The sequence below is a fragment of the Arvicanthis niloticus genome, chromosome 28 (genome assembly GCF_011762505.2).
Source record: "Arvicanthis niloticus isolate mArvNil1 chromosome 28, mArvNil1.pat.X, whole genome shotgun sequence".
Classification (NCBI taxonomy): Eukaryota; Metazoa; Chordata; class Mammalia; order Rodentia; family Muridae; genus Arvicanthis; species Arvicanthis niloticus.
Window position 1 is genome coordinate 17,097,752 of NC_133436.1, and position 20,271 is coordinate 17,118,022.

Genomic DNA, 20,271 nt, shown 5'->3' on the forward strand with positions numbered 1-20,271 from the left:
AAGCACAACTAGTCATTTTACAAGCTGTTACGAATGAAAAATAAAACACTTAGCACTTGGAGAGGTATTCGCTTTTACACTGGTTTTCACTATGCAGCCCCAGAACTCGTTATCTACAGAAAGCTGACATTCAACTTGTAACAGTTCTCCTGCCTCTACCTCCTGAGTGTTGAGATTACAGGCAAACACCACCATTTCTGCTGATGCAGAAGTTGCCTTTGGATACAGATGAGAATTTCTTAAGCAGTTTTATGAAGTACTGGGGCAACTTCTGCATCACCTGTCCAAACCAACATTCTAAACCCTTTACTTTTATCTATTGTGGGGCAGGGTGTCCTATGGACGTGAGAGGACAACAGCCTGGGGTCAATTCTCAGCTTCTACAATGTGGTTTATGGGGATCCAATTCAGGTCATGAGGCAGGTTGGAAAAGAATTCTGTCCTAATTGCACTGAGCCTCAGGGAGGGGCTGGAACATGTTGGCTGGGGAAGAGTAGTTGACATGGGCTCCTTCCTGCTAGGAGGCTATTGAGAAGCCCTCAGCCATGTTAGATGATTTCCCACCACTGCTTTGGGGTTCCCACATCACTGTCACTAACCCCTTTCATGTATAAGCCCAACAAACCCAAGGATTCCCCCAGGGGAATGCCAGTGGGTTTTTTGGTTTGCCATAGACCTTAGAAGTAGGGGTAGATGCTCACTGCTCCCCCAGGGAAGGAGTTTTCTTAATGTTGGACTGCATACTGACTGACAAGTGTTTGTACATATGGCCTGTTAGGCAGAATAAGAAAGTTATTTAGTTTTTTAAAAAATAAAACCTTTGCCATAAAAAGGATTTTTTTCTGTTTTTGAAGCCATTTATCTCCTATCACCTCTTGCATATGCCTTATTTTTAAACTACAGTAACCTGCTAGGTAGCACTCAGATATTAGCAGGCTTATAGGTCATTGAGGATGGACCTCCTCCTGCATAACTGGCAGCTTGTAAATCCAGGAAATGAAATTGCTGGACTTGGACTACTGGTTAAACGTATGAGATCTGAGTGGAGACACAGCAGTCTATTACGATTTAGCTGGAGGCTGTTTAGTAAAGCACAGCCATATCATTGTCCCCTTCCTTAAGAATTAATCCACCTCTCCCTTGGCAGAGTGCTTGAGAGCCCTGGGTTCATTCCCAGCACTAAGTGTGGGCACATCAAGATGGTGCAGCTGATAAAGGCTTTTGCTGCCAAGCCAGAAAACCTGACTTTAGCTCTTGGGAGCACACATGATGGAAGGAGAGAACCAAGTCTTTGCAAGTTATCCTCTGATGTCCACATACCACCGTGGTACAAGTGCGTGTACACACACACACACACACACACACACACACACACATACATACATAAATAAATAAATAAATAAATAAATAAAAACAAAACCTGGGTGTGATACAGGACTATAATCCCATCAGCTCAAGGTCACTGTTGGCTACATGAAACCTTGTCTTAAAAAAGAAAAGAAACAAACAAAACAAAACAAAACGAGTTAACTGAAATGGGTCTGTCAATCATCTGGACAGGAAAACCATCCCTCAGGAAAGCTCTCTGGTTATTATCCACTCTCACCCCTTGAGAGTGTTTCCTTCGTAATGTGGTTCCTTGACCACATGTCAACCTTGAGAGTACCCCCACTTTACCTTGCAATAAACTCTATCTATCTCTACACTACATTTGTGAGTCTCGGAATTCTTTTTGATAAAGACAACACAGGGCAAAGAGGAAACTAGGATGAGATTCCTCATAGCAAAGCTAAAAAGGACTGGTCAAGCATTCACAGTGTTTCTCTGTGTAGCCGTGGCTGTTCTGGAATTCACTCTGTAGGCCAGGATAACTTTGAACTCACAGGCATCCACATGCCTCTGCCTCCCAAGTGCTGGGATCAAAGGTGTGAACCACTACTGACCAGAAAATGTTCACTTCTTAACTACTCAACCACTATGAGGTACTGTACATCAGTACTAACTTATAGGTGGATTCTATAATGAATCCTACCTACTTCTGTGGTCATCTAGAACCACTGGCTATTTCACCCTATGATAAACTTCTGGAATTAAAAATGAGTCTAGAAAACTAGAGAGATGGCTCAGCAGTTAAGAGTGCTTGTTGCTCTTCCAGAGGATTGGGATTCAGTTCCCAGGGCCCAATGTGGGTGGTTCACAACCACCTGTTCCAAAGGATCTATGGTCTTCCTTCCTTCACACATGCAAACACAGACACACACAAATAAATATTTAAAAAATTAATCCAGAGTTAAGAAAAAGACATGTGTGGAGTGCAGAATATATAGAATATATGCAAAAGGTCCCAAAGTACGTGTGTGTGACAAGGTAGTAGGAGAGATAAGGCTGCTTGTTTTGCAAGAGAGTTTTTCCTAATATCAGTCTTTTCTTTCTTTCTTTCTTTCTTTTTTTTCTTTTTTTTTTTTTTTTTTTTTTTTTTTTTTTTTTTTTTTTTTTTTTTTTTGAGACAGGGTTTCTCTGTGTAGCCTTGGCTGTCTTGGAACTCACTCTGTAGATCAGGCTGGCCTCGAACTCAGAAATCTGCCTGCCTCTGCCTCCCAAGTGCTGGGATTAAAGGCGTGGGCCACCACCACCTGGCCCAGTCTATTCTTTCTTTATTTCACTGTCTCTGCTGTGGCATGAGCTCCAGGAAGAAGCAGCCAAACCTTGGAGCATGGAGCCAGCTCAAACAGATTCTCCTTGGCACCTATTCTTTGGACAAAGGGGAAAAAAGGGACCAAGTATTTAAAAGGTTATCTGGTAAAGAGAGACTTTACTGTATGTATGGCATTGCTTTCTTTGAGTACCATCTTATTGCATGCACACATAAATCACATGATTTGAAAAAAATAAAGTTACCACAACTATGATGAGCTATCAAGACCCCCAAACCACACAAGACCCAACTTTGAATATACCTAGTTGAAAGGTTCTATTCACTTTCTATTCAGAAGAAAACGGTCTCATCCCCCTGACTTTCACATTCATATGCAAAATCAAGAATTAACTTGGTAGTTGCTTATGAATTACAAACCTGTCAGTATCAATGCAGTATGCACTTTGATCTTCTTTTGAGTCAGCTCATGTAAACTGGATTTGAGCACAAATCTCATCTAAGGGTTCAATTTATCTAATATCCAGCCAATCTAATCATGTGCACATTTGATGCATTCTGATATTTGAGGCAGAAAATATTTTGAAACATCTAACAGCTTAGAAAGTGAAGTATGTAAAACACAGAATACACCTTTAACTGATCATTAATAATAACCTTTGAACCCAAATATGGACATGGCTGCCTCCTAAGTAACTTATTTCATTGTTACTTCTATTATTTTCACAATCAAAATTTGAATTTACTGTTTTCTGTGATGCAAAGCAAGCTTGCCAGGAAAGGGAAATCTGGGGAGTGCTCTGTCTGGATGCAATTTTTGGAACAGAGTGAGTCACAGGGCTTTCAGTACAACACATCATATTTGGTGTTTTCCAGAGTTAGCCAACTACATATTTTTGAACTTCCCAAAGATTCCCAGAAGAGTACAAGAGGGAAAAAAAAAACACATTTTTTGTTGTTGTTGTTGAATAGTATTATGTCAACCTAACACAAGCCAATGTCACCTCAGTGGAAGGATCCTCAATTAAGAAAATGCTTCCATAAAATGGGGCTGTACTGTGGGGCATTTTTTAAAATTCCTGATTGATGGGGAAGGGCCAGCCCATTGTAGGAGGGGCCATCTGGGCTGGTGGTCCTGGGTTTTATAAGAAATCAGGCTGAGCATTCAATGGAGAGCAAGCACGCACGGCAGGAAGCAGCACCTCTCCATGGCCTCTGCATCAGTTCCTGCCTCCTGGTTCCCACCCGATCTTAACTCCCCTCAGTAATGGACCAGAGCTGGGAGGCGTAAACCAAGTAAACCCCTTCCTTTCCAATCTGCTGTGATCATGGTGTTTCATCATAGGCAGTCAAATCTTACCTCATTTTTCTAAGTTTTCGTTGTTCTTGTTGTGTGTATGGTGTGTGTGTGTGTGTGTGTGTGTGTGTGTGTGTGTGTGTGTGTGTGTTTTCTGTGTAACAGCCCTGGCAGTCCTGGAACTCCATCTGTAGACCAGGGTGGGATTAAACTCACAGAGAACCACCTACCTCTGCCTCCTGAGTGCTAAAATTAGAGGTGCCCATGCCCAGCTTTTCTAAGAAATTTTAAAACTGCTTTTACTGGAACCTTATTATCCATGTTTGTTTTAAAAATAAAAGTCTTGGGTTTTTTTTTTTTTTATTATTATTTTGTATTCTTCTATTTGTTTGTTTGGTTAGATAGAGTCTCACTATGTAGCGTTAGCTGGCCTGGAACTCTATGTAGACCAGGCTGGCCTGTCTCTGCCTCTCAACTACTAAGATTAAAGGTGTGCACCACCATGCCTGGCTAATAAATAAATTTTATTAGACCCAGTGATAATATGCCATATTCGTATAAATAGTTAAGTAATAGAAATATTAGTATAAGGTCAGCAAGATGGCTCAGCTGCAAAGGTGCTTGCCATCTAAGCCTGATGACTTGAGTTTGATACCTAGAATCCATGTGAAGGTGGAAGGAACAAACCGTCTCTGCCAAACTGTCCTCTGACCTCCACAAATGTGCCATGGCACACACTGACACAGACATACTCAAAATAATAAGGCTTTAAAAAGAAATGTCTTTGCCAGTCAACACGTATTATGCAATTTTGTTTAAATTCTTTATGTATTTTATTAAACCTCACAAAAAATCTAATATATGTGTTGTGTGAAATATAAAAAGCATCCCACGCTAGCACCAGCCATGTTTTAATAACTCGGTTTCCCCGCTCCCAAGGTCTCCACGGTCCCCATGCAGTGACCACCCAACTCTCAGTTCTCTTGCTGCGGATTCTGCTCAAATTTCTAGCCATCTGCCCCCTGTGGTTAGCCGTCACAAATCCCTGTAACCCAAGAAAACTCAAAATTCTAGAGGCCTGTAATTTTTCAGTCAGATGTAGATCAGTAAATTCTCAACCCACAAAACACCCACACAATGAACTCAGAGCCAATTGATATTGATATAAACTGCCCACCTAGGTTGGACAAATTGTCCTGTAACAATCCATCTCTTATATGATATTCATAGCTACATGTGGTATTTAAAGCCATAGAGATCTGGTTTGTCCTTCTCTTCCTCCATCTTCCTTCCTTCTCCTTGTGTCTCCCTACCTCTCCCATTTCTAAAACTCTAAGCCCGCCTTCTTTATCCACTGCCCAGTCACAGGCTCTGGCTTTATCTTGTGCCTGACCTCACCTGCATATAGACAACAATCCGCATATATGATAACAATTCATGATAATATGTGTCTGTTTTTAATAACTGAAGTTTCGAGCCAAAAAGCATGGAAGTCTTGCAACACCCTCTTGGCTCTCCCCAAAGGTAGGTTTGGCCACCAGTTATCAACGTACAAATTAAACAGACAATTTTGAAAAGCAGAGAGAGATTTATTTAGTGTAGCCACATTGGGAAAAAGAACAAATAAGAGACTAATGATCTCCACGTTAGTCTTCAGGGTACTGGCATGAGCTCTGGACTTAAACAGAGGAGGAATCAGTACATATGGGAAAGGATGCATAAACACTGCTTGTCACATTGTGGTCTTGCCACTGTCTCAGGTCTGGTTCTGCAAAGTGGCCAAAGAAATCCTTATCGCTTTCATCACATCCCATTAGAGTATTATTCCGGCTCCTACAAGATGATCACTTCTGCTCCAGAGTGTGGTCTCATCAACAAGATGACCCGCACGGCAAGGTTTTGCTGTTTTAGAATCCAAAGTGATTCAAGAGAGGAGTCTAGGCCACAACAAGTTAACAGTGACCAATGTCTGGTATTTTCAGTTATTACAGGGGCATTTCTTGAATGCTTAGATCTATCTAGTACTGCTGCTTAAAGATTTTAGTCATGACCTGCATGTAGCGTAGCAGTTAAAAGGAACTGTTGCTCAATCTTGAGGTGAACTTTGGATCACAACACTCAAATCAGGCAGTTCACATAGATACTGGTACCTCCAGCTCTAATGCATCCAACACTGTCTTCTGGATATGGATACTTGCACACACTCACAGAGACACAGAACCACACATATAGATAAATAGTTTTTAGAGATGGTAGTGAGCCTGCCTCAAAAACTACAACAAAAATAAAATAGCAGTCACAGTACAATCGGGAACACAAGGCTAGAAAATGGTAGCACCATTAACAATTCTAGCTTGCAGGACACCCGCTTTGTCGTGCATTTTTCTAAGCCTTGCATTCTAGGAGACTTATATACAAAAAGAAACATAAATACACTACATACAAAATAACCTACAACTTTCATCACAGCTACATCAGTGTTTTTTAAAAGTGTTTTCACTAGCGTGTACTAAGTATGCACAAGTTTCACTATCAACCTTTCATACGTGTACAATTTATTTCAATCTTATCCACCCCCCATTACCCTCTCCCTCCCTTCCCACCAATGGCCTTCCTCTTCCCAACTAGCAGCAACTCTTCCACTTTCATCTCTCTTTCAGATGAGTTTTATTAGGGTTGTTAACTGGACATGGGTGAGTTTGTAAAATGACATGGGCTCTTTTCCACTGAAGGAAACCTCTTTCTCCCATCAATCATTAACTACATATAAATCCCTAGGGAGAGCCCTGTGGACCCTTCCCTTGTATGACAGTGTTCATGGGCTCAAACATGTGCAAATAACCACAGCGGCTGTGAGCTCAGCAATGCTACAGCCACGCCATGCCTGGAAGACAGCATTCCACACTGCTCCCTCAGCCCTTCATCCCTTCTGCACCCCACTTCTCCAGTGTTCCTGAGCCATGGAGGGGTGATACCGATGTCTCTCTTAAGTTTGCTTTTGTTGTATCCCATAGGTTTTGGTACATTCTATCCTTGTTTTCACTCAACACTAGGAATTTAAAATTTTTCTCCTTTATTTTGTTTAGCATTCATATTCAATAGTTTTAATATATACTTTGTGAATTTTCTGTTCCTTCCTATTTTCTGTTGTGTGGTTTCTATTGCTTTCTAGCTTTTATTCCATTATAGCCAAATAGGATACAAAAGGTTATCTCAATTTTTCTGGACTTGTTGAGACTTGACTTTTTTCCTAATATATGATCTATTTTAGAGATAGTTCCACAGGCTCCTAAGAAGTGTATTCTGTAGTGTGTGGATGGATGTTCTAATCTGTTCAACCCATTTGATCTATGATGTCATTTAACTCCAGTGTTTCTAGGTTTTTCATACATATAACCGTTTATTGGTGAGAGAGTAGGGCTACGTCTATGGCTCCATCTAGCAGTGTTTGCTTTATAAAGTTGGGTTCACGTGTTCAGTGGATTTGTTTAGAACTGTACCATCTAAAACAAGTGTTCCTGTAATCAATACAAAGTGATTTCCTTTGTATCTTCTGATTAGTTTTAAAGTTTATTTTGTCAGATATTAGAGTAGCAAAATCTACTTTCTCCTAATTCCATTTGCTTTGAATACCTTTCCCCCATCCTTTTGCTCTAAGACAAATTCTGTCTTTGCTGGATGTGTAGGTTTTGGTGGAGGCAGCAAATAAAAGATGTGCTGGGATTAAAGGTGTAGACCACTACCACCTGGCTTTTGTTTTTTAAACACACATCTGCAAGCCTTCCTCTTTTTGATTGGGTACTGAGGCCATGGATATTCAGGAAAGGGGTGTGTTAATCCCTGCCACTTTGTTGTCTTTATGAAGTGTTTGTTTCCTTGATCCTCATTTGTCTATCTACTGTTGTAGCATCTTTTACTTTTCTCTCCTGTATCCTCTTTATGTATGTATCATTCCCCAGTCTCAAGAGTTCCTCTCCTAGTATCCTCTGTAGAGCTAGTTGGCTTCATGCTCATAAATTCTATTAGCCTTTTTTAAATCATGGAATGTTTCTGTCTATCAATTATAGTTTTCTGGGGTATAGTAGTCTGGGTTGGCAGCCATAGTCTCTCAGAACTTGAAATACATTCTGCACCTTTGGGACTTTTAATGTTTCTGTTGAAAACTAAGCTATTATTCTAACAAGTTTGCTTTTATATGTGTCTTGGTGTTTTCTCTCCTGGAGCTCTTGATACACTTCCTTTGTTTTTTATATTAAGTGTTTTAACCATAATATGATGCAAATTTCTATTCTGATCCTATTTGTTGCAGGTATGTTTCTTACCTTACATTTGGGACACTTTTTTGCTATAATTATCTTTAGCCTTTCTCTTTATTAACATTTCCACTTTCACACATTGAGTCCCTCCCCTAGCTTGGCTGTATATTCTCTTGGAATTAATTCAGTTTATGCATGCCCACATTCATGTCTTTGAACATATCATCACTCTCTGAATTCTTTGAAATTTCTTCTAAACGATTCCCACTGAGTGTCAACACTCTGGGACTGGTATTTTTGAGAGAAACCTTACTGTCTTTTTCATTTTACTTGTGCTTTTGCATAGAGACTCATGGGGCTCTGGCAAATGTCAAGGTTGGCAGAGAAACAGTCTGTATTCATCAAGAAGGAAACCTGGTTCAACACCACTTAGTTAGCTGGTGTTGGTTCATACTTCTATAATCTGATACCAGGCAGTTTGTTTTAGATATATTTAAGTATGTTACAACTTGAGAAAAACATCATTTCTGGTAATGGTTATCTCAATTCAGTGTGTAAAATAAAGCTTACAGTGTGATTTCACTGAAATTCTTTTACATAAGTACATGTGACCTCTACCATGAAGATGGGTTCTATAGCTTGAGTGCCTAGGATCTGGCTTGGTCTCAGTCTTTCAGATGTTTAGAGGGCATTAGGCTACAAATAACTTGTGGCATCTCTTCTAAGGAGGGTCCTATAGCCTGAGAAAGGTAAAGAGGGAGGGAGAGTCTGGGATAAACATAATAGTATGGTGTGGCCCTATAAACAGCACAGATCACCATGCTGTTAACAACATCCACTTGCAGCCCTCTGGGTGGAAAACAAGTGTGTACATTGTAAGTGTTGCAGCTGAAAGACCCCTGAAGAGGGAGACCCTCACTCAAGTCTCAAGATGTCATGGCCACCCAAGAACTCACAAGAGACTGATCTTGATGTAAGCAGCAAGAGTTTATTGTCAGGACCAGCGAGCTGGGGCTGAGACTCTTAACCCACGCAGGGGCAGAGGAGTTTGACCCAGAGCAGGAGGAGAGCAGGGTATTTATTTAAAGGAAAAAAACAACAAACCAGGGGGAACATTGGAGGGGGAACCATGGGGAAAGCACAGTTCCTTGTTCAGTTTGTATAACAGGGCTCATGAAACGGTCACTATGGTCACAGGAGAAACACCCTGTACATGTTTTTCTCTAGAACTTAGTCACATGTAACTGTCTATTCTGTGGTCAGCCAAGTTCCTGGAACCCAGGGTTCATGGGCCAGCTGACCTAGTTAGTTGGCTCCATTCACTTTCATTCCCCACTTCTGGTGCATAGTTCTAATTATAGAACTAAATTTCAGTATCATCATAATCTGCATTTTCCTGACCCACAAAGCTCTATATTGCTGGTGAAGCATCAAAATATGAACAGCACTTACTCATTCTTTAACAAAGGAGACTAGCTTATTTAGCACACAGGGTCCTATAGGCAAAGGCAAAAGCAAAATCAAGAGCGGTCCCATAAGGGAAGATATCAAAGTGGTCATCCACGGAGACCTGATAAACCAACTCTCGAACCATCCCTGTTGTGCTTCTCTTATCTTTTTGTCTTTTATCTAGTCTTTCTCTAAGTTTATTCATGGAGTCTCTGATCACTCCTGAATGGTCTACATAAAAGGAACATTCTTCTCTAAGAGCAGCACACAAACCACCATCTTTTAAAAACAGCAGATCTAATCCTCTTCTATTTTGTAAGACTCCCTTCTGAAAGGGAGGTTAATGATTCCTCAAACTTGGCTATAGATTGCTCTAGAGCTCTTTTCTTTCTTTTATTTTTTTTTTTTTTTTAAGATTTTATTTATTTTATGTAGGTGAGTACACTATAGCTGTCTTCAGACACACCAGAAGAGGGCATCAGATCCCATTATAGATGGTTGTGAGCCACCATGTGGTTGCTGGGAATTGAACTCAGGACCTTTGGAAGAGCAGTCAGTGCTCTTAGCCACTGAGCCATCTCTCCAGCCCCTGCTCTAGAGCTCTTAAATCTTCATCTATAGCTGATCTTAATGCATGGAAATACCGGGGGGGGGGGGGGGGAGGGGGGGCTTGTACTAGAGCGGCTGTTCCTGTCTCGACACTGGCCACCACCCTGAAGTCTAGGATCACTGACAGAGTCAAAGAGATGGGTTCTCTCCGAAACTGTCCGGTGGGACGCACATCCAATTCATCTTCGAAGGTGCTGGCAGAATGATAAAAGATTCTAGGGACTAACTGTACAAGTACACAATAATCTTTAGTGTCATAAAAGGCTGATGTTGAGACACAAGGCATCAGTCCTGAGCTACAAGCCCATCACATATCTAGACCAGGAAAGAAGTACCTATTATCAGAGGTCTTGGGGCTCTTAAGAGTTTCATTACATAAATGTTTGTAGGCAGTTGGTAGATTTCCCAGGCAGGTCCCTCTGCCTGAGACCTCAGTGAGTGTCAGTCTATGTCTAGTCCCCCAGCCACAAGCATCATGACTAGTGGTATTATTGAAGACCCCGGAGAGAGGGCCTAGGTGTAAGAGCCCCTGAGGAGACATAGGTCTCTTTAGGAGGTGGAACGGGGGCTGGGGGACCTTGTTCAGACAACACTTTGTTGGCCTAAAGATTGAGCTGGAGGGCTCTCTATTTTCAGGCGAACAAGAAGGTGAGATCCCATCCCACCTCCATATTTATAAAAGACTATGCCCCAGGTCATACCATTGTGCCATCTAGAAAAGTCTGTCGCTTTTCCCTTTTCAGTAAATTGCATCTTTATATAGTCTAAATCGGTTGGGGAGCACGGCTTGTCTTTATATAGTTCCATTACCGCATGTGGGCCTGGTCCTGAGTTGGCAAAGGAAAACGTCAGCCTATCCCCAGTGGATGATGTAGCCCACCGCCAATCTCCATCATTTGAGGTAACACAGCTCCATCTTCCACAGAAGAAAACTTGGGGTCCTCCACAGTATGTATCCTTATCAGACTCAGGACAACTGTAAAACCCATAGCTGCGTACGAGGTTGGGGGGAAAACTCCTAGCCGCAAGGTTGATCTGACGGAGACAGAAGTATAGGGCAGGCCACCATGTCCCTGGAGGGGCAACCTGTTGGGTACTGTTTATAACGGCACCAGTAGTTGAGTCCACAATTTGCCAGGTGAGTTGTTGAGGGGCATGGGGATTGGTGTTCTTACTCAGAGCAGTGCCTGCGATGCAGGCGTAGCTTAAGAGGGTCCACAGTCTTTTCCAACTCCCACTCATCTTTAGAAGGTTCGGGAGCCCACTTCACGTGGGAGGCGTGGATCCAAGTAGGGATTCCTTCTACCTTCACCGCGGTGGGGGTGGTCAGAAGCACCAGGTATGGTCTCTTCCAATGGGGCTCCTGGTTCCCTGCTCGGTGGCATCGAAGAAGGACAGTGTCTCCCACCTGGAACTGGAAGATTAGAGATTCCACCAAGCCCGTCAAGCTAGCGGGGTTATTAGAAAAAGAAGGGTGGTTAGTTTTCCAGTTATATAGATCAACAGAGGAAAATGGCCAGTACTGTAGCCGCTAGAGAGCTGGTGGGGACACCGGGGGTCCAAAGTCCGGTCTTTCCGGACTCTGTCCTCTCCGGCTCCGTTTCCCTATGGTGAGCCCTTCTCCTTCGGCTGGCCCTCCTCCTTCGACTCCCTGTGGCCCCGGAGCGGGTGGCCCATTGTTTTCAGGCTGAGGGGGCTGTGGATAGGGAGGCGGTGGAGGGTTCAGCCATTCAGGGGTCCCTCAATCTCGAGATAGATCTGGGGAGGGGCTGAGGTCTTTCTCTCAGGCAATGTTTTTGGTTTCGGTTTGTGTTCTGATTCTCGAAGGGCCAGGGCTCGGGAGCCTGGCTTCCTTCCCCACACCCAAGGCTTAACCCATGGGGGGGGGGGGGGGGGATCTTGGACCAGGTCTTGCCACACGGTGATATAAGGCTGTTAATCGGGATGAGACCCTGGTCCTTCCTGAAAGACAATTGCTTTTACTGCAAAAATTATGTTTAGGTCAAAAGTACCTTCTGGTGGCCATCCTACATCAAATGTTGGCCACTCAGAGGCACAGAAAGTTTGCCATGGTCCTTTCCTGATGTCAACTGACAAATTATGTGTTCTTGTTCTTACTTCAGTCCAATGATCCAGTGTCAAACTTAAGGGAGTCATCACAGTCCATCCCGTTGTCACGAGTAATACAAAACACCGACACAGGACTCACAGAGACAAAAATCCTCCTCAATCTCGAAAGCCAACACTTCAGAGAAACAGAGAGCTGAGAGGTCTCTTGTGACCTCTCATGTCCTCTCCTCCAAGAGGACCACCGACTCCTCCCGGCCTCCAGATGGGAATCACCCAGGCGTCCCTGGGGTCCCTATCCTTCTGGGACGTCTCCCGGGGCTACAGTCAGTGATCCACCAGCACGTCTGCTGATCGCTCCCTTCGTTTCCTCTTGTGAAGACCACTCAGACAGATGGATGGACAAGCAAATCAAGACAAAAATAACAGAGACTCCTACCTCCAAATGGGTTCTTGGAGATAAGGGTGGTCACAAATCCCAGATGAGCCTCCAAATGAAAGACCCCCAAAGAGGGAGACCCTCATTCAAGTCTTGAGATGTCCCGGCCACCCAAGAACTCACAAGATACCAATCTTGATGTAAGCAGCAAGAGGTTTATTGTCAGGACCAGCGAGCTGGGGCTGAGACTCTTAAATTACGCAAGGGCAGAGGAGTTCGACCCAGAGCAGGAGGACAGCAGGGTATTTAAAGGAAAAAACAACAGCCAGGGGGAACATTGGGGGGGGGGGATCACAGGGAAAGCACAGTTCCTTGTTCAGTTTGTATAACAAGGTTCTTGAAACAGTCACTATGGTCACAGGGGAAACATCCTATACATGTTTTTCTCTAGAACTTAGTCACATGTAACCATCTATTCTGTGGTCAGCCAAGTTCCTGGAACCCAGGGTTCATGGGCCAGCTGACCTAGTTAGTTGGCTCCACTCAGTCTGCTAGAGGTTCTGCCTTTCGCAGCTCTGAAAGGAAAGTCTTCCTCTACAGAAGTACCCAGAAAGGTATCCTGGCAATCAGGAGCCAAGGAATACCACAAAGTCACACTGCACAACAAACCTCACAGAGATTTACTGGGAGGGAAAAACCCAGGAGGGTGGCTGCTGCTGCTTGGGTAATAAACAGTAAACTGAGCAGAAGGCAGGGCTTTCTTAGGATTTTTTAGGCGGTGGAGCTTTCCAGTGTAAGGATTAGTGGGATTTCAAGTTTTGAGCTTGGAGAAGTTTAGGGATTGACGGGAGTTTTTCCCTTGTAGGGCAGGGCTTGGCTACTTTCCCACCTTGGGACTGGGAATCAATGTTAAAGCTGGCAGAAAACACTAAGGCCAGGGCTGTTAAGGAAGCCTGCAGGGGTGATGAGATTGGCCTCTAAAGATCCTTAGGCCTGGGGCCAGCCCCTTTCCTGACTTGGGGATTTATAAAGTTTACAAAGTATACAAAGTTTGCAAAAGGAGTTAACTGCCACTTGAGTTGGTGTGAATAGGCAACATACATCTTTTCCAATGAAGAGACAGTGTAGTCCTAAGTCTTGCAAAATCCACCAAAGCTGCAGTTGGTCCTTCCTTCTCACCCCAGCCTACTGCCACCCAAAGATGTCCCCAAAGAAGCTGTCAAAAACAGCTGCTGTCAAAATGTCAACATCTGTCAAAATAGCAATACCTCAGCTTGCTGCTTTCATGAGGAGCTGTCCACAGTGGTGATACCTTCTTTCCTGTCTCAGCCTCCCACCTTGCTCAAATATACCACAGCATGAGCTGTCCCACAGAAGCTGTCCACAGAAGGCAGCACCTTCTCTCCAGCCTCCTAGAGCAGCTCCACAGAGATGGAGCCTAAGCCAAAGCTGCTTGTGGCTAGGAAGGACTTCACACCCTAACGCATGGGCCACAGGCAGGGAAAGTGAATAAACCCTATCAGTCCCTGAACAGGAAACCCACTAATCTCTGAACAGAAGTACACAACAATTCCTGAGCTCCCCAAGCTCAGGACTTGAAATCCCACTCATCCTCAATCTGGAAATCTGTGCCCTGACAAGTTCTGCCCCTAAGAAATTCTATATAAGCCCTTCCTTTTGTCCAATTCTTTGATGTCTGCTCCTGGGAGCAGAAGGTAGCCATCCCTGGATTTGTCCCTCTACACCCTGGACCCTCCAATAAGTCTCTTTCATGAGATTTACTGCCTGGAGTGACTCTCTCATCAGAAGAAGCCAAGAAGCAAAGAGAAGTGAAGGAGTGGGGCTGAGGCTTCTCAGCTCAGCAGGGGGAATCCCTCCCCTGGGAGCTGCAATGCTGAGGAGGCTTCATCTTAGGGCTGTATGGTTCCTGAGCTCCTGAGTCTCTGGATGCCCTTCTATTGGGATCTTTTTCCCTCAGAGCTGTTACGGTTTCTGAGCTTCCAAGTCCCAGGATACCCTTCCATCTAAGCAGAGACAATTAATATATTAGTCACTTAATATATTAGTTACTTAATAGTGTGGTCCAAAATAAAAAGAAAACTACAGTAAGATTAGATGATGGAGATAATGAAGAGGAAGAGAACATAGATAGTAGAGGACTACAGGGCAAAGAGTATGGGAAGAGAAGGGAATACATTCAAGAAAGAGGTAAAGCTAGGCTATCAGTTAACACAAATAACACTGACTCTCTGGAGACAGATGAACATAGGCCCTGCAAACCAGGCCAGAATATTTTCACAGGGAGAGGATAAAGTAAAAGGAAATCTGGAATGAACGAGAACAGGGATGAGGGCAGGTATATAGGGCAAGGAAGAGCGGGGAAAACTGGCATCCTAAAATGGCACTGACAGTGTAGGTGTGGAGGGGGAGAGAGCTAGATTGAAATAGGACACAAAACCAGCCCCACTTGATTGTTGAATTGCTTCTGGATTCTCTTGCATTCTATTCCTAAGTCCTAGATCCTGTTTGTAGCTTGGGCAGTCCTCTGCAATGGGAATATTCCTTAGGATGATCAGATTACCAGTGCTGTCCTAGTTAGTGGGCAGTGTTTCACAGATGGACTGCCAGGACTTGTCATGCCTCTGCCAATTCCTTCAGGACCACTGGTTGCAAATGTTGGCTCTGCCTCTGTGTAGTTGTTCCCACTGTCTTGTATGTTGCTAAGAGTCTGTATATAAGTTCCTATGTATACTTTAGGTCCTACCAGGTTTTCAGTTCACTGAAGGATATGCAGATCTGACTCAAATGTTTGCTTTGAGGCCGGACCTCATGCATCCTAGGTTTGCTTTTATTTGCTACAGTGGTTATGATCTTTAACTGATTCTCCTGCTTCCACAACTTGAGTGCTGGGATTACAGACATGTACTATTATTATTCCTAGTTTATAAGGTGCTAGAAACATTATCCTGAGCTGTATCCATGCTAGGCAAGCATTGTATCAACAGAGGTACATCTCCAACTACTCCTTGACAAAGTCCTTAGTAAGTCATCTTTGAGAAACTTGTAAAAAATTATTTTTATTTTATGTGTATGGGTATTTCACCTACATGTATGTCTGTGCACTATGAGCATGCAGTACCCTTAGAGGCTAGAAGAGGATGTGTGATCTCTTTAGACTTGAGTTACAGATTATTGTTAACAGCTATGGGCATGCTAGGCATTGAACTGGGTCTTTTGGAAGAGCAGCCAGTGCTACTACTCACAAATGCATCTCTGCACTCCCTCCAAAAATCTCTAAAAAATGTGTGTGAGGGTGCATGGATATGGTGTGCATGTGGAGGTCAGAGGGTAGCATTTGAGTTGGTTCTGTCCTAACTTATGGGTTCCCGAGGTCCAAACAGGCTGTAAGCCTTGGGATGATAAGTGTTTTTAGCCACTGAACCACCATCTCAGCCTGAGAAACTCAATCTTATTCTCACAAGATTATCACTCCTGTCCTACTGGCGTGGCTTGGCTATTAGATTTGCCCTTATTGAGGGGTATCTCTCCTGAGAATCTCTGCTGTTCCAAGAGTCCATTATGGTCTTAAGAAATGTTAAGGACATTAACATATCAGTACTTGTTGGGAGCCGACTTTTAGCAGAAAGCGGCTATCAGCTTTGCAGCCATCTTGAGCCATATACCCTGACATGAGAATTGGATTACAATAGCCTACAACAGCTGAGCACACTCTGATAACATCTTGCTTTAGATACCCAGGACTTTCCTTGGGTGTGTGAGATTAAAGGTGTGTGAGATTAAAGGTGTGTGACTCAAGAGTATGACTTAGAGATCAGATTTAGAGATAAGACCTAAGGGCATGATTAAAGGTGTAACCAAAAGGCATGGCTTAGAAGTGAGACATATAAAGGCGAGAGGCAGACAGAAGAGAGATCAGAGAATCAGACACTTTAGAGAGTACAACGTAGAGAACAATTTGGAGTAACAGAGATTAAGTACAACTAGGAACTAGGAGGAGTACAACTAGGAACTAGGAACTCAAGACTTGGGACTTGGACTAGGAAGAGAGACTGAAGAATAAACGGGATTGAAACACACTCTGTCTGGTCTCCATTCTTTGAGTCCGTCCTCACTCTCTCTCTTGCTGAACCCCAACCCACGGACCGGAGTGGTAGTTTGGGCCTGGATACAGTGGCCGCCAAGCATGGAGTGGAGAGGGCCGCAACATTTTAGGCCGCCCAAAGTGGGGCAGCTCGGGCCTCAACATTTTCGGCACCCAAACGTGGGCTAGTGCGGTTCTCAACATTTTTTGGCGCTCAACGAGAGGCAGCGAGAACGAGAGATCCAGTGAGGGACATTACTGGAAGAAGGGTTGACTGAAAAATTAGAAGGTGATCACGAATGTGCCGCTTCAAGAAAGGTAAGGAAAATGGGACAAGAAATTAGTCAACCTGAATCCAACTGTTTTGGTTTGCTTCGAGAAAGGTAATGAAAATGGGACAAGAAATTAGTCAGCCTGAATTCAACTCTCTGTTTTGGTTTTGTTGTTTGCTGCTCACATGTGTTAATTTTCTGCTTTTGTTCTTGAATGCTGTCTTTTTTGTTCAAAATAAAAAGAAGCGTAAGTTAGAATCCAAAATACAACCAAAGGTTGATGACGATTTGTCAGATTGTGCTGACCTAGAGGAAGAGGCAGCTGAACATTATAACCCTGAATGGCCCTCTTCCGGAAGACCCCCTCCCTATGCACCTCCACCTCCAAATGCTACCTCAATGGAGATAGTGGTTATAGATCCCATAAGGGAGTTACAGGAAAAAATATCTGTTCTTAAACAACAAATAGAGTTAGAAAAAGAGTATCAGGACTTAATTAATCAGCTACAAAAATTAAAGACAGGAAAGATGTCTCAAGAGGTAAACTGCGAAAAGCCCCTGGCTCCTTGTGTTCCTCAACCAGGAGTCCAAAGACAGTCTCTGTCGTCTAGCTTAAGATTAGCCACAGATCATCGGAGAAAGGAAACTCTGAGGCTTTCCCTGTATCAGAGACCAGAGACAATCAAGGGATTGCTTGGAGACATCACACAGGATTTAATTTTCAAATTATTAAAGAATTAAAAAATGCAGTATCTCAATATGGTGCCACTGCTCCCTTTACTCTTGCAATTTTAGAGTCTATGGCAGAGGAGTGGCTGACTTCTAGTGATTGGAATACGTTAGTGAGAGCAGTTCTTAGCGGTGGAGACTATCTTATTTGGAAATCAGAGTATCATGAGAATTGTAAAGAGACAGCTAGGAGAAACATTTAGGCAGGCAATGGTTGGTAATCAAGACTAATGAGGTATATACCCTAACTTACTCGCTAAGCCGGATAGTGACGGGTAAGAGAGCATACCGAGACCCTTGCCCCTAAAAGAAGGGAGGCCTCACCATCCTAAGACAGGAGCTCAACCAATGGCTGTTGAGTATCCAAGGATGGGAAAGGGAGGCTGGGGTCCTTTGTTCCAACCTAGGACAGGCACGGTTTCCGTAAATTTTCCCAGTCTTCCCTTTTGAAAAAAATTTTAAAAGGGGGACCTGTTGGGGGCCGACTTTTAGCAGAAAGAGGCTATCAGCTTTGCAGCCATCTTGAGCCATATACCCTGACATAAGACTTGGATTACAATAGCCTAAAACAGCTGAGCACACTCCAATAATCTTGGTTTAGATACCTTGGGTGTGTGAGATTAAAGGTGTGTAACTTAAGAGCGTGACTTAGAAGTGACCTAGAGATCAGATTTAGAGACAAGACCTAAGGGCATGATTATAGGTGTGACCAAAAGGCATGGCCTAGAAGTGAGACATATAAAAGGCAGAGGCAGACAGCAGAGAATCAGACATAGCAGAGAGAAGACAGAGAAACAGTACAATTTGGAGGAAAACAGATTACTTGACATTAGGTAGAAGACACTTGGCTCTAGACAGAACAATTTGGAGAACAGAGAATCAGACACATCAGACAGAGGAGACAGAGAAGCAGGCACTTGGGAGAGAACTTGGAAGAAGTAACTTGGAACTTGGAGGCACTAGGAACTAGGAACTAGGAACTCAAGACTTGGGACTTGGAGAGAAGAAGAGAGACTGAAGAATAAATGGGATTGAAACACACTCTGTCTGGTCTCTATTCTTGGAGTCCGTCCTCACTCTCTCTCTTGCTGAACTCCAACCCGCGGACTGGAGTGGCAACTTGGGCCGGGATACAGTGGCTGCCAAGCATGGAGTGGAGAGGTTCTCAACATTTTGCTCAGGCCTCGACAAGTACTGTCAACCAAAGTAAAGAACATGAACACAGGCTTTCATTTTTTTTTTTTTAAATACCTTATGGAGTTGAAATTTTTATTTTGTTATTTGTTTGTTTGTTTATTTATTTTAGCAAAACCAGATCTAAACTCTGGTACCAGAGTTTGAAACATATGCAAGGCAATGTTGTACTGCCATTCGAATTTCTTTGAGGATAATCTTGTTTTCTTCCAATTCAAACCAGACAGGCTTAGTTATCCATCCAAACTATGCCAATGAAAGAGATAAATAATAGTAAAAGGCAGAGAAATTTATTCACAATGGCTTCATTGGTAAAGGAACAAATTAGTTCAGTGACTTATTAACTCCTGCAGTTAAATCTACATGTGTTCTAGCCCTTATCCTATGATTTTCTAAGCTAGAAGATGGTCACAGGTGCAGGGTTTTGGACTAGACCCTTCTAAATGGCACCAGGCTGTAAATAAATTCATTTTTCTTTACCATCTTCTGTTTCCTAATTTCCTTGGAATATAAAGAATATACATGCTTGGTGAACACTTTGAGCCATGGGATTGTTCCTAATACCTTTAAAAATAAAAATAAAAAGTTTACCTTTAAAAAGTCCTTTCTCCCCATCTTCCTGGATATGCCTATGATGTCATATCGTATCTCTGATTTTCACAAATACACATTAAAACGACATAAAAGTAAGATGCTTGACTAGAAAAGAGTGTAATAAAACATGGAAACATCGTATCAGCATACAAAAAACCGGTAGTATGTATATACACACACACACCCCTCCGATAGAAGACTGAAGCCTTTGTATTCTAATTTGTTGCACAAAAACTCTATGCCGTTAAACCATGTACAGTCCTGAGGTGCACACTAGCATGTTCAAAAATCAACAGCAAGAAAACCCCCAAACCAAAGCTTGTTAGTCACCTTTTCAGGCAGCAACCGATGCCTCCGGCCTGGCGGTTTTTTGATGGAGAGACTATGGAAACCGCAGAGCAACCTCTTAAAAAGGCGAGGGGAGAATGCGCCGCGGGCTTGGAGGTCTTGCAGCTCTCGGCTGGCTACGCTATTCCTATGGAACGGCCCTCTTGAGAGGCTTTATTCGGGTCACCAAGGGCGAAGGAGAGTCTTGTAACAGCCTCCATAGCAGTAAGACAACAGGCACCGGAAATCAGCCGCCGAGTCAAATGACCCGCCCACCAGGCTGCCGCAAGTTGCGCCTCCAAGGTGGGCGACGGCGCCCCCGGGTGACGCCAAACGCCGTCGC

General features: G+C 43.3%; 1 long non-coding RNA gene across 3 annotated transcripts; it reads right to left on the minus strand.

Moving 5' to 3' along the window:
* Positions 1 to 9,174: 9,174 nt before the first annotated feature.
* On the minus strand, positions 9,175 to 20,222 carry LOC143440141 (uncharacterized). 3 transcript variants are annotated; one of them, XR_013108008.1, is made up of 3 exons: positions 19,932 to 20,219; positions 19,599 to 19,706; positions 9,175 to 19,007 (listed from the first exon to the last, which is right to left on the minus strand). It is a non-coding gene; the product is annotated as an uncharacterized LOC143440141 (long non-coding RNA). The 3 variants fall into 3 exon arrangements; XR_013108007.1 differs by having other exon boundaries at positions 9,175 to 19,253; XR_013108009.1 differs by lacking the exon at positions 19,599 to 19,706 and having other exon boundaries at positions 9,175 to 11,712; positions 19,932 to 20,222.
* Between the last annotated feature and the right edge of the window lie 49 nt (positions 20,223 to 20,271).